Below are 13,026 nucleotides of genomic sequence, written 5' to 3'. Positions count from 1 at the left end.
TGCTGCTGCTGCTGCTGCTGCCATTTGACACTTTTAATTAACTTCTCTCCCATCAACGGAGACTTCGCTCGCGTTCTTTATTCTATACTTTGTCCGTATTCATTATTCGAACTAACACAATACTGTTTTCTATTGTTAAAAAAAATATCACATAAAAGTCCAAAGGCTCATAGGAGTATCCAAAACAGATGGATAAACCTCTTTTTTAATCGATAAATTTTCTCTTCTTAATCCAAAATCCGTCCGTGCAAGCAAATTATGGAATTTCACAACTTTACACCATTAAGTAGCTCAATGAATTCCACCCTCACTTAGATGTGTATGTGAGGGCTTAAAATTTTTCTACGCCTTGAGCATCGAAAATTAGCAACTAGCCTAGCATGCTTAACAACAATAACAACAGGGCGGGCCACGTCTAACACTTTTGACGTTATGACACATGCACTGTACTTACTCACCCTCTTTCATAATCTGCTTTGATTTTTCTGACTCGATGCACATGATATTTCGGAGCAGGCACCGTATGGGCTTGTTTTGTGCGTGCATGCATTTTTTGGATAGGCCAGGTGAAGCCCTCCAAGCTATTATCTACTTCTTCCGTGTTCCAGTATGGTAGGCTTATTTTTATTTTATGTGTGTGTGTGTGTGTGTGTATATATATTCATTCTCTTCAACCGAGTTGGTGGTAGATGTTTGATTGTATAGGACACCCTCTAATTGCGTGGGTAATCAATTTCAGGACTCGTTCGAAGTGTGACGTTATCGTAAAAAATCTCAATTTACACCACGAAATGTCACGTGTTTACATGATGTGCTGTGATGACTGGTGTAGTAGAATGCCCTTTCAATAATTATTTTTTTTGTTCAGGTTCTGAACTGTTGATGCCATATTGTTGTTATTGATGTGGTGCAAAGTGATAACAGGCATTTGTAAAGTAATATGATGTTAGCACATATAGTCATTCGAGATAGTTGTGTACAGTGGATGAGTATTCGCACTTTCCTTAGCTTTCAAAAAAGAAAAATAAGTTTTATGTTGTAAAAGAAAGTAACTTGAAAGTAACCAATTATATTTTCCATTAAAACAAAGGAATCGGAGATAACCCATATAACTTTTTAAGTCAATATAAGTATCTTTACACCTTACTTTGAGTTGTAGCTAATGTAAGCTTATTTTTTTACGTTATAATTTGTTTAAACTTCATGTACAGAAGATTCGTTAAGGTTATATATTTGGTACTTTGATTACAGTAGGCCAATAATCATACAAGCGACTTACTCAGACTTGTGCACTCAATTTGATAGGCGCGATATGCTGGAGTCACCTCAAAAAGGTACTCAAACTTATGGGCTCTAAAAATTATTTTCAAGGAACATCTTTCACGAAATTTATTGAATTTACTGCAGACGTAGATACCTATTTTCTCACCCATCTTACCGTATAAAAACGTCGTCTCTCATACGTCACCACTTAAGCCTCGAGATTTTCCAAAAGGCACTAATGCACCGTACACCGTATATCGTTATGCGTCAGAGCTTCGGCAACTGGGTCACGCAAGGAATAACACAGGACCGTGCTGTGTGTCCCCTTGTTGAGAGCAAGAATTACACACGCCACGCGTCACGCCAATTTTCCAGCCAAGCAGTTCTTTGGGAGACAATAAATCCAAGGGGAGACGATAAGCCGTTGCACTCTGAAAAAGTTGAGCTCGGCGCTCTCTTGAAAATGCTTGGACATTTCGCAATCATTCCGAATAGCTACGCAGGTGTGCCCACTCGTATCCAGAAAATTACTCAGCACTACCTAAAAATCCATCGAAATCAGCGTGTACTCTAAATTCTAGGCTAGTAGACGTGCTGAGGCATGTCGTCACACCTCGTCGTACCGTTACTTGCCGCGACTCTACATCCACAAGTATCTATTTTAATTTAAAAATTAAGGCAAGCTCTCATCTCTTGGTCAGTGAATCATACGGATATATGAATTTCCCAAACGGTTCTCACAACTTTGAGGAAATACAAACGCAGTTCCTCAGAGTTGCAATAGCATCAACGCGTCTCGAGCCAGCCAAAAAATCTTACAGCGATCTACATTGATCCTTTGTTTTGCGGAAGAAGTCAATTGTTATCGTTACCTGTATAGTCGTGACGACGCTCAGTAAAAACACAGTGCGTCGGTCCGTGAAATTTTTATTAGCGAAAAAAGTAAATTAGAAGAAGGGTAGGGCGAGATTTGACATCGAAAATCGATTCACCGGATGCTGGGTAAAAACAAACCGCGCCGTTCTTGGTGGGAGATATAGGTGGAAGGGGAGCGGAGGAGGAGAATCTTCAGACCGAGAGAGATGGGTCTGTGAGTCATCATTATCATCAAAATCGTCTGGCGTGTCCCTTCTCTTGCGAGGAAAAAAAATACAAGTCCCAGGAAATCGAAACCAAAAGAAAGAGATAGGATGAAAAGAAAAAAAAAACGCAAAGGCAATCGGACGGAACAACCGTGCGATGGAAAGACCGCAAGAGTAAAGGCAGTCGAGATGACGGTCGTTCACAGTTTTTTCAGATTATAGTTAGAACTGGTGGGCCTGCCAGCAGTTGCTGCAGCTCAGCATTGGCACTCGATGTGTAATGTCGAAACTGTTGGAGCCAAGACTAATCCGTTTGCTTCTGTCGCAAAAAATTTGAATATATTTAAGTGGTGTTCACAAAACTTTTTGACTCGAGTCGGATGGGCTGTATTATATGAGCTTTATACGTTCATGTAGTAGGAGATGTGAATGGCATTCGGAAAATCGTTCATTCTAGCGTGTCTGTTATTATCTGCATGGAATCGATGATTGATGAAATGATTCTATTTAAAATTGTGTGGGTGTACAATTCCTTAATAGGTGCATGCCTAATTTCACTGCTTGGTTTGTAGAATAGGAGTATTATAAGCAAGAATGTATTGCCACGAGACTGGTATTCTTTTCAAAGAAGTTATTAAAGAATCCAATGAAATGAAATAGACGGACACTCGTGTAATACACGTACATCAAGTAACCCTCATAAAAAATATGTACAAACCGCACAATTTATTAGGCTTGTAGTTCATAAAAAATTTAAAATATCCCTTTACGTGTTTAATACAGACCCGCACTCACCTACAACAAATAGTATTCAAACATTTCAATCAACATGTTTCTTGCCTCAGTAAGTTTGTCTCCATCCCCTAGTTGATACCTAAACTACCAGCTTATTAACGAATTTTAATACTATAGACCACTCAGAGCGTGATAAAATGTAAACAGAACACCATGAGAATATCGCACTTTTCTAAAGCACAACATTTAAAAAAAACGCGCGTATTTTAAATTAAAACAACCAAGCCACGTGTACGCGTGTGTGCGTGCGTATTCAAAGAGCGCCCGGAAAAAAAATCATCCCGATCCATCTATGCTAATGAACGATCATTAATGCGTCCCGCACCCCTCCACAAGCTATTTTGTTGAAGTGAAAGATAGAGAATCCTAATCGTAATGTAGATCTGCGGTCATCCACTATTATAAATATAGCTTTCTGTATGCGTAGTGTTAACGCACAGGTGGCCATCGCGTGCGCATACTCTCGCGCGCTCTTACCGATTTTTCGTGTGACGTCATCCAGTTGGCTAATAGTAGTGCCACCCCTGCAATGAAGATGACAGAACGGGGCAGGTTTATAAGTATACCTTTTTTTCTTTTTTTTTTCATACGGGGAGTTTTGTTTTTATTTTTAAGGTCTGACAGTTTACCTAAACGTTTAGAAACGTGATAAGCTTTATTTTACACTATATTTTTGTTGTAACCACAAAATTGATGAAAGGGAACATTTAAATAATTATTTGTTCTTGAGATAAGAATTTGTTTAATATTTAAAACATTACGATAAAAAAAATATTGCTACAAAATAAAATCGATCAATCAAATACTTGAACGTAATCTATTCAGTAAACCCATGGACGAATGAATCAATGGAATGGATCATCAGCAAAAAAATTGAAAGATCGATCGTTCCAGCATAATTTTTTGAATGCAAGCTTTTTGTATTCACAAATGTGCACTACAGTAAGTAGTATGACTCCATTAAAGGAGCTGTCACTTTAGAGAGACAAATACTACTGCTGATCATTGTTCGAAAACTATAGCTTGTACCTACGCGTGTGCGAAACCCATCACCAATTTTAATTTCATGCGTAACAAAAGGCATTGATCTTGAAAAACTCTCGTGCATAAATAATTAATCGAAGCCAACGTGCGAAAATATCGTGCACCAGATAAATATAGAATACACAGGCTTTAGATTTACCCCTTTTATGTGAAAATTCAAAGAGGGGCACCAAAGAGCGAATCATGCTCGAAATAATAAATCTAGTAAACGTCGAGGATACAGGGACCTGAAAAAAAAAAGAAAGAGAGAAACGGAAAGTCGACCATAACAATATACGCGTACGCATACATATAGGCATCAATGTAAATTCATGACAAGCATCGTCCGTCTAATCGTTGGTGGTGGCAGAGAGCCGCGGTAACGGCGGCTCGAATAGTACACCTGCGTGGACATATGGTGCCCTTTTTCCCCCTCATGCGCGATCCCTGTGCTGCTGCTTCTTTACACCCCCTCCGGTTTACCCCATATAGTCGTGCGCGTAAATATAATGCACGCCGACTCTTCCCCTTTTTCCTGTACATACACGCATGCCACCTTCCCTATATGTATACGAAAAAAAAGAATAGGGGGAAAACGGACGTACCGCTATATGCACGTAACTCATTTTTTTATCGCGTGGATATCCAGAAAGAAAAAAATAATTCAATTTTTTACGCTTTTTGGGGGAAAAAGATGTGTGTATGGTGGTTTGTTAATTATTTATGATGGTGTTATTTTTTTTTTTTTTTTTTTTTTTTACAAATATTAGTAAATAATCTATAAAATTATAGACCAAACCAACTTCGTTGTGGACAAGTGATTGACATTTTTCTCGTTTTGCTTCCATTATACCATTACAGATAAATGGTACTTTTAGGATGATATAAAAATTAAAAATTTATTTTTCACAATTTTTTAAAAATAAATACTCATTTTTAATCTGTTTTAACTAAAAATTGTTGTTTAAAAAATTTTATAGACAAAAATAGTTTCAAAAACTCTCAGTAATAAAAGGTTCCAAACACGAGTATTTCAAAGTCCACTCAAAGCACCTCTCATCGCTCTTCCCTAATACCCTTCCACAATGCGATAGGAGCTCTAGGTAATAATCCGATTTCTGCTCATACGGATTATCTAGCGCTAAAGTCGAGGGGCCGACTCACCAGGGGGAAGTCCCTACTTTCACTAAAAAAAAAAAAAAAAAATTAGATCCCCGAACACTGAGCATATGCCGATTAAGGTGGCTCGCAACTTTGCTCATCGCAGTATCCCGAAACGAGAGGTGCAATCGCGTACGACGGAGCGAACCAATTAGTCGCTCCGCTGAAATTGGGTTAGAGCAGAAACACCGATTAGTCACAATGCACTTTTCAAAGTAGTCCCGATGAAGACAATCGTTCGAGTTACACGTACAAGCACGCAGGTCAAGTCAATCTCGAGCTGTGGGTTCGATAAGATTAGATTACCAAGAAGGAGAGGGTATTTAACCTTGAAGTCGTGACCAAATGCCGCTGTCTTTAGGACAGTGTTTTTCCACACGCACTGCTACTGAAAAATGTCCCTTTATCTCCTTCGTCCTTATACTTTTTTCGATGCCAATGCTAATTTATTTGACATTCGTTTGATAAAATCACACGATATCCACACGAATTTGATCTTAGGTTTTTGATACAGAATACCCGCAATCTGAATCGTGCGATCGATTTGTATAATTTGATTTACGATCGCTGATTTATTACCTTTGACGCATGTGCGTACATTCACTATTTTTATTACTTTTATCAATTCTAAAGTAACAGCAGAACGTTATGAACACCTTTTGATTTTAGCTTACTAAATGTACACGTCAAATAAATCGAAACAGATAAAATTCTGGGTAACAAAATCAACAAGCGTGTACCTGTAAGCAGTCAATATAAAATTGATTACCCCAAATCTCTGATGTATGGTGCAAAAACGATAAAGAAGAACCAATACAAATCTTTCGCGCCCACGATTCGTGGAAGATCGCATTACTCTTTTTTTCTTATTTTTTTTTCATCACAGTCTTCGAGCTTCCGTCACGTACCCACAAAAAAAAAAAAAAAAGAACATTTGTTTCTTATCCCCTCGAACATGGTCGAGACACGTGGCCACAATGTCTTTTGCGAGAGACAGATACAACGGTTTACTATCGCTCGTATATTACCGTTCTTTCTCCGCCGTCGTGTACATAAGTTAGAGGTGCGACATTTCGCGAAACTGATCTTTGATTTTCTTATATTCACATAATACAGTGTCGGTACGAGAACATCCGGCAATAAGATGAATATCTGTTTACCATAATTGTGTCCACAATGAAGGTGAGTTCGGAGAAAGCACGGGTTATATCACGCGAACGCTTTGATTTAAGCTGCTTTTAAAGACGAGCATGCAACCTTCCCAGAAAATAACGGTCGCCTTTGTTTACGAATTTGTTATTGATTGCATTACCTTTCAATGCCCACTGATATTTCGAAAAGGTAAGATGATCCTGAAAAAATTTACGAATTCATACCATTTTGCATAATGTCATTAAATATGCTTAAAGTACATTTTTTAACACAAAGGATACGTATTTAAACAGCCAGATTAATCGAACAACGAATTCAGATAAGCAGAAGAGAACAAGACGAACTTCGAGGTGCATGAAAATTAATCACGCAACGAGACAGTGGTGCTCAATATGGTTGTGTGTGGTTTAAGTACGGCTAGCGCAAACTGAAAACTTTTTAATCTTTTATAATCTCCAGGGTATATTTATACAAGGTGCCTGGCGTTGCTCGAACACGTTTGCGTTATGATTTAACTGCACGTTAACGAAAGGTCCTAACAATTTCGAGTTACGAGGTAATAAAATTCAAATAAGAGTCCCTTTGAGATGAAAAGTTGGTCGAACTGCGCAGTCGAAAAAGGAAGAGAAAAAGAGAAGGAAAGAAAAACGTGAGAACTATATTATGTGCCTAACAAAACAATCGTGCTGTGGAAAAGGAAAGTACGAGCAGGAATGGCAAAAGAATAAATACTGCAGATAGGGGACATCACATTGAATTGACAAGATGAGGAATATCGCATCAAGATAAAGAAGAGAAAAGAGTGAGATATAATACGAGAAACTGTAAAAGCTGCGTTATCGGCTGCTAGTGTAAGAGGGAGCGTGTAAATCGGTAGGTGAGCATTAACGGTGAAGAGGAAAAGTGAGAAAGAGGAAAGAAAGAGCTGATGCAAGAGAAGAAGGAGAAGGGGACCGTCTTGGTGGTAGTGGTTTGTTGTGTATATTTTTTTCTTCATCATCATCGTTTTTTTTTCCCTCCCCCTTTCTCCCTCTCTCTCTCGGTCGCGAAAAAACAAGCCTTCTGATCATTGACCCCTCGATAAATAAGGCACAGGCGTATAAGAGTGAGAAGAAAGAAGCATCGTAGCTCCTCTCTCTTTCTCGCTTTTTCACTACAGCCTATGGGTATATCTTTTGAGAGATCAGGTTGGAATAATGGGAAGCAGGGACTGACCTGCAGGTGTGGGATGAGGATCGACTACCAAGCTACGCACTCGGTCCATTGGCGTAGCCTTGCGGAGCTTGGGGTCTTCACTTATTTTCATTCTATGGTCACGCACATGCACTCGGAGACTTACTCGCTTGATCCTTTCCATCTGCTGCGTGATACAATTACCACTTTCTTGTTTAAAGGATGGATTTAAAAGAGTATACGAAAGGGAGGAGGGATTTTTGTTCCCTTATTTCTTTACGCAGATTTTAGTGCAACTTTTCTTTGCACAAAAAAAGTGGTGAATATGAAAGGTCTTTAGTTTTCCTTGTACTTTGAGTAGACTTTCTGTATACTATCATTGTTATTCGGTGTTAAAAAGCTATCTAAATCGGATTTAACAGAAATTGTTTTCATCCTTTTTTTTATTAACGCAATGTAAAATTGTTTTATAATTGTTTTTTTTAATTTTATTTTATTTTTTTATTTTGGTACAATAATATCCATGATCTTTGGAAGCTAAGAAAATACCATTTACTATAAAAATCGTTATACATTATAAATATGTGTAATAACCACAATGTCATTGCTAATAGAGTTTGATGTAAAAAATACTGTATCAAAAGCCATTGGTAAGTCTGGAAGGACGATAACAGAATACATACAATTATACACTTAATTTCAAAGTGTATTTCATTCTTAGTGTAATAGTCAGTTATAGTAGTGGTTTGACGTAGACTAACAGATTATGCATCTACATCAAGTATAAAGATTGGATAAAGAAAGATTTAGTCTTTACTATAATTGTTATGGCTTTAATTTTAGAAAAAAAAAAGTTCAAGTGTACTAACAATAATTTGTAAATTTATTAAACAAAACAATAACATTAGATGTAAGATCAGTTGTATTAAAATATAAACTTTTTTTCAATTCATACATAACCCTCGCAATCACCTGTAGGAGACATCAATATAAAGGACAATCTGGTGAACCACTGAGAATGGTGCTAGTGGGTGAAGTAACATCACTCTAAAACCATAATTTCTCACTAGAGGAAGAGGAGTATAGGATTACAGTGAAGGCAAGAAAGCCCTCTTATGCAAGAATGGGAGAAGAACGACCTTTACTAGCCCAAAAAATATCTTAAAAAACGGTGTAGTGGCATATTATCCATATAATGGAAGAAACACTAGTACATACAAGTTTAAATTTATTTGAAGGTAGAAGCATGAATCAGAAAAAAATACGTGTTGTTCTTATTTGAAAGATCTAGGAAAAATGGATGCTGATGGCTCAAAACTATCTCGTCACACAGCAGTGCCAACTGAGATAAAAAAAATTAGCACTTATGACTAAAGAGGGAAAAAAAAAACAATTATTTGAATTTGAATGGAGCCGTAATTTTTATACGGGTAAACGGTTTGTAACACTTTGTAAATAATTCAAACAAACCAACAATTTTCATAGTGCTACACAATCAAGAAAGGGAGTATTGGCACAAAAACAAAGTGTATGTATTGTCTAACCTTTAACGTTTTTAATAAAATAAAAACAAAATAAGTTGAAATAAGCATAAAAAAATTTAACAAGTCTAATTACTTGGTGTGGCATCGTTTCTTCTCTGAACTTCTCTAATCTACTCTTTGCAAAAGAAGAAAGAAATGGCACCATATGACATGAGGCATAAGGAAATGAAAAACTGAAAAAACGTCCCTATATTCAAGAGCTAAGTACTGGAAGTATAGCTGCTGCTTTTGGCTAACTTTCTCTCTTTTAGTCTCTCTCTTTCTTCCTCCGTATAAGTGCATCAGTCGCTGCTATCAGTGTGTATAATAGCTACCACACAGAAATAAAAAAAAAGTAGTAAGAAAACGCCAGCAGTGGTTGTTGAAAAAAAAAAAGAACGAACGAACCAGTAGTAGTAGAAATAGCGAAGATAAAGCTAATATAGAGAGGTAGAAGATGTCGACGAGGAGAAAGAAGCTGCTGCTTCTGCCGAGGGTTTTCATCCAAGACGAAATTACATTCCGACATATCCCACTTGTTCGCGGATATAGATATAGCATGCCCTGTTGTCATCTTCGTCGACGGTCTTGCCGAAAGAAAAAGAGAAAGAAAAGAATGCAACTAATGAGGATTCCCTTTAGCTCGAGTATCTAGTATAGATATACCTACATCCAAGCAGGGCATCAGCAACAGGAGGGGAAGAAAGTGCACGCAGCCGCGACAATTAGCTGAACGCGCGTCGATTCTCCCTCTTCTCTGTTCTTCTTCCGATGTGCGTCTATGCGTACCGTGTAAATACCTCGAAACTGTTTGCGACTTGCTCACCAGCTGTAGAAAATTTATATTCTCGTATACACTAATGCGATGATGGAGAACGGGAAAACTCGGAAAATCCTACCCTTATATTACGTTGGCCCGTAAATTCAACCCTCCCCCCTCAAGAAAAATCACACCATAGATCTTCTCCATCGAACATACTTTCTCCTCTCCGTCTTTGATTTCTAAATACAATCAGTGTGTGGGGAGAGGGCATATTGTCTCTTCTCCTTGTACATGATGTTACAATTTATTGGCCCTTTTTTCGCAAACGCCTCGATAAACATACTCTGTATACATACACATGTCCTCAGCTGCAGTCTCGTTTTTCTCAAATGGACACAAAGAAAAAGTAAAAATGATTATACATCATGTGTATAATTTGAGACGGGAACGAAAGATTCATCTCACAGAGCCCTAGGATGTATAGAGAGGAGTACCTACACAGGGTTACGGGATTGCACAGGACACGAGGCAAAATTGTACGTGGGGGTTGTCTGATCATCCAAACGGCTGATTTATCACCAAATGATCGCGTTACTTGGGAAAATTGGTAAACTGTATAAATCACTGTATCTGGCTGAAATTTATTGGCTCTAAACGTATTTTTCTTTGCTAAATAGAGGAAGTTAGATGAAATGGTGAAAAGCTTGAGCTCTACTTAATTATACTGATAGATAAATAAAACAACAAAAAAAGAACATCAGCATCATCCTAACTGGACACGTACGTATAGCACCCCCAATCGACCGTGAAAATCATATGTTTATAGACACAATGCACCGTAACTTAAGAGCAAAGGGGATGGAGATCAAGGTGGTGGAAGAAACGCTTTTGGGTGCGTGGGTCTGACGGGAAATCACGTCAAAAGTTATATTCCATGAAAGCATTTGGACCGACTACCGTCGCTGCCCATCGGAAATCAGATAAGACTAGCACTTCGAGTAGAGGTTCGCTTCCGGTCGTTCCGAAAACCGATTGCCGTCGTCTCGTCCTTTCTAACGACAAATGCCAAGCTTTCTGCCTCCAATACTCGCAACATTTCGGACTCCGGATATTTGCTGCCATTTTTTTCCTTGTTACTCTCGAGAGACAAGCTTATGTGCTTCTTCTTGTGGCTTGACGCGCAGACACCAGAAGTAGAGTAAGAAAGAGAGAAAAAAAACATTTATTGTAAATGGTAGACCGGCGTCACTGTGATACATAAAACCTAAGCTGATGCGCTGCGAATAATACGATAAAGGCCCTTCCAAGAAGCTCAACCTGTCTTCGCTACTAAGATGGCGTAACTGAATCATAAAGAGGAAACAATAATATTATCTTTGATTCAATAATATTTATACGCGCCGATAAAATGATAGAAACAATGATCTTATCGGTGTATCGTAACTCGCATGACACTACGATGTGTATCATCTACAATAAAAGCTCGTCAGTTACATAATTCATAAGAGCGACACGAGGCTCATTGTTGTTCGTATATAGAGTTCAAGTGTGTAGGGTCGTGTACGTACTTCGTAATACACGATCGAGAGCGTGCGTGTCGATGAGCAAAAGCAGCTGCATGACGTCGATGAGGCAGTCGTTTGAATCACGATGTACCCTCAGATAATTGAAGGACAACCCACGGCGAGCGACGAATTTGAGATAATTTAAGAACTACATCTTTTCTTCCCCCCTCCTCCCAGCCAGTCTTCTCTTCTCTAGCCCTTGAAGAATCAGATAGGCGGGATATGAGATAATTGCTTGAAATTAAAGCCAATTAAAGCAAGTCCGATCGGTGTTTCGTCTCGCAGTTTCTTTTAGAGGGAAACAAATTGTTCGTTAGCATGGATTGAGCTGCTCCCATTTCACGACGGCCAACAGCTCGAGTACGTGCTTTCTTTGATTACACACACTTACGCTCTGTTGTGTGTTTATTGCAAGCAGTCTTGTAAGATGTAAAGTGTCAATTTGATGACAAAAAGCGTGTTTTCCTTGCTCCTCTGTAGCTTTAAGGAATTTCGTGTGAGTTGAAAAAAAAGAAACGTTATAATAGACCTAAATCATCAATCTTACAGATTCATTGCGCACTCATATCATCAAATTGGGTATCAATAAGTTTAATTTTTAATTTCTTGATTAATTATTCGATCATCGTCCTCAAATAAATGTAAAGATCATAAAAAAATCACACAATCCCAGTCAGAGTGGAGCTTTGCAATTAAAATCGCATTCATTAAAAAATCATGCAATTACTTGAGCATTCCCGTAACACATCACAGCAGCCCCAATCCATTCCTCCGTCATCGGCTTCGCGCAAATGATCAGCGAAAAATAATGAACCGATCGTGCGAATATCCGTTAAAATTTCAGCTGATCCTGCAAGCGAAATGTAACACTGCATCCTCTGAAAAATGCAATAGCGCATCGAAATTCAAAATCAGACCAAAAGGGGATCGGTCATCTGACGGCCTGAATTTATACCTACAGCAAACGATGACTCTGATTTACAAACAAGCCACAAATAACTATATGGGGCAGTCCTCAATTACACACACACACGCGCGCGAAAGAGGCGACGACGATGGAGAGGGTTGCAGCTCGAGAGATGATGGCTGGGTTAGTGTGGAGAGTGTGCATTAGCTGCATCAACAATGCATTATTCAGCGCATACGAGGAGCGAGGGATAGATGTACGCAACGCGGCCGCTGTATTTGCCTGTTTCGTAATATGATTGCTTGGATGATATTATTCCACGCGTGTGTGGTGGACAATGTTTGTATTGCCTGCGTGCTGACCGGCTCGTCGAATTTTCAGCCTGGCAGATGATACGCCGTGAATCGCGAAAGTAGGAGTGTAATATGCGTCAGGCTGGGCTGTTTTCAATATGCACCTGTATGTATTCAGCGGCAGAAGAGCATCCGTGAGGATGACGCTGTAACAGAAGGGCCACCGACTCACTCACTATTCTGTTCGCTGTACCCACTTGCTAATTTAGATAGCCTGTTGTGCGGTGGGCTGATGCTGATGATGATGATGATGATGATGATGATGA

This window comes from Copidosoma floridanum, unplaced genomic scaffold, assembly GCF_036245765.1.
Source record: "Copidosoma floridanum isolate Cflo_tuat_1 unplaced genomic scaffold, Cflo_Japanese_pri ptg000029l, whole genome shotgun sequence".
Taxonomy (NCBI): domain Eukaryota; kingdom Metazoa; phylum Arthropoda; class Insecta; order Hymenoptera; family Encyrtidae; genus Copidosoma; species Copidosoma floridanum.
This window is presented reverse-complemented; position numbering follows the sequence as displayed.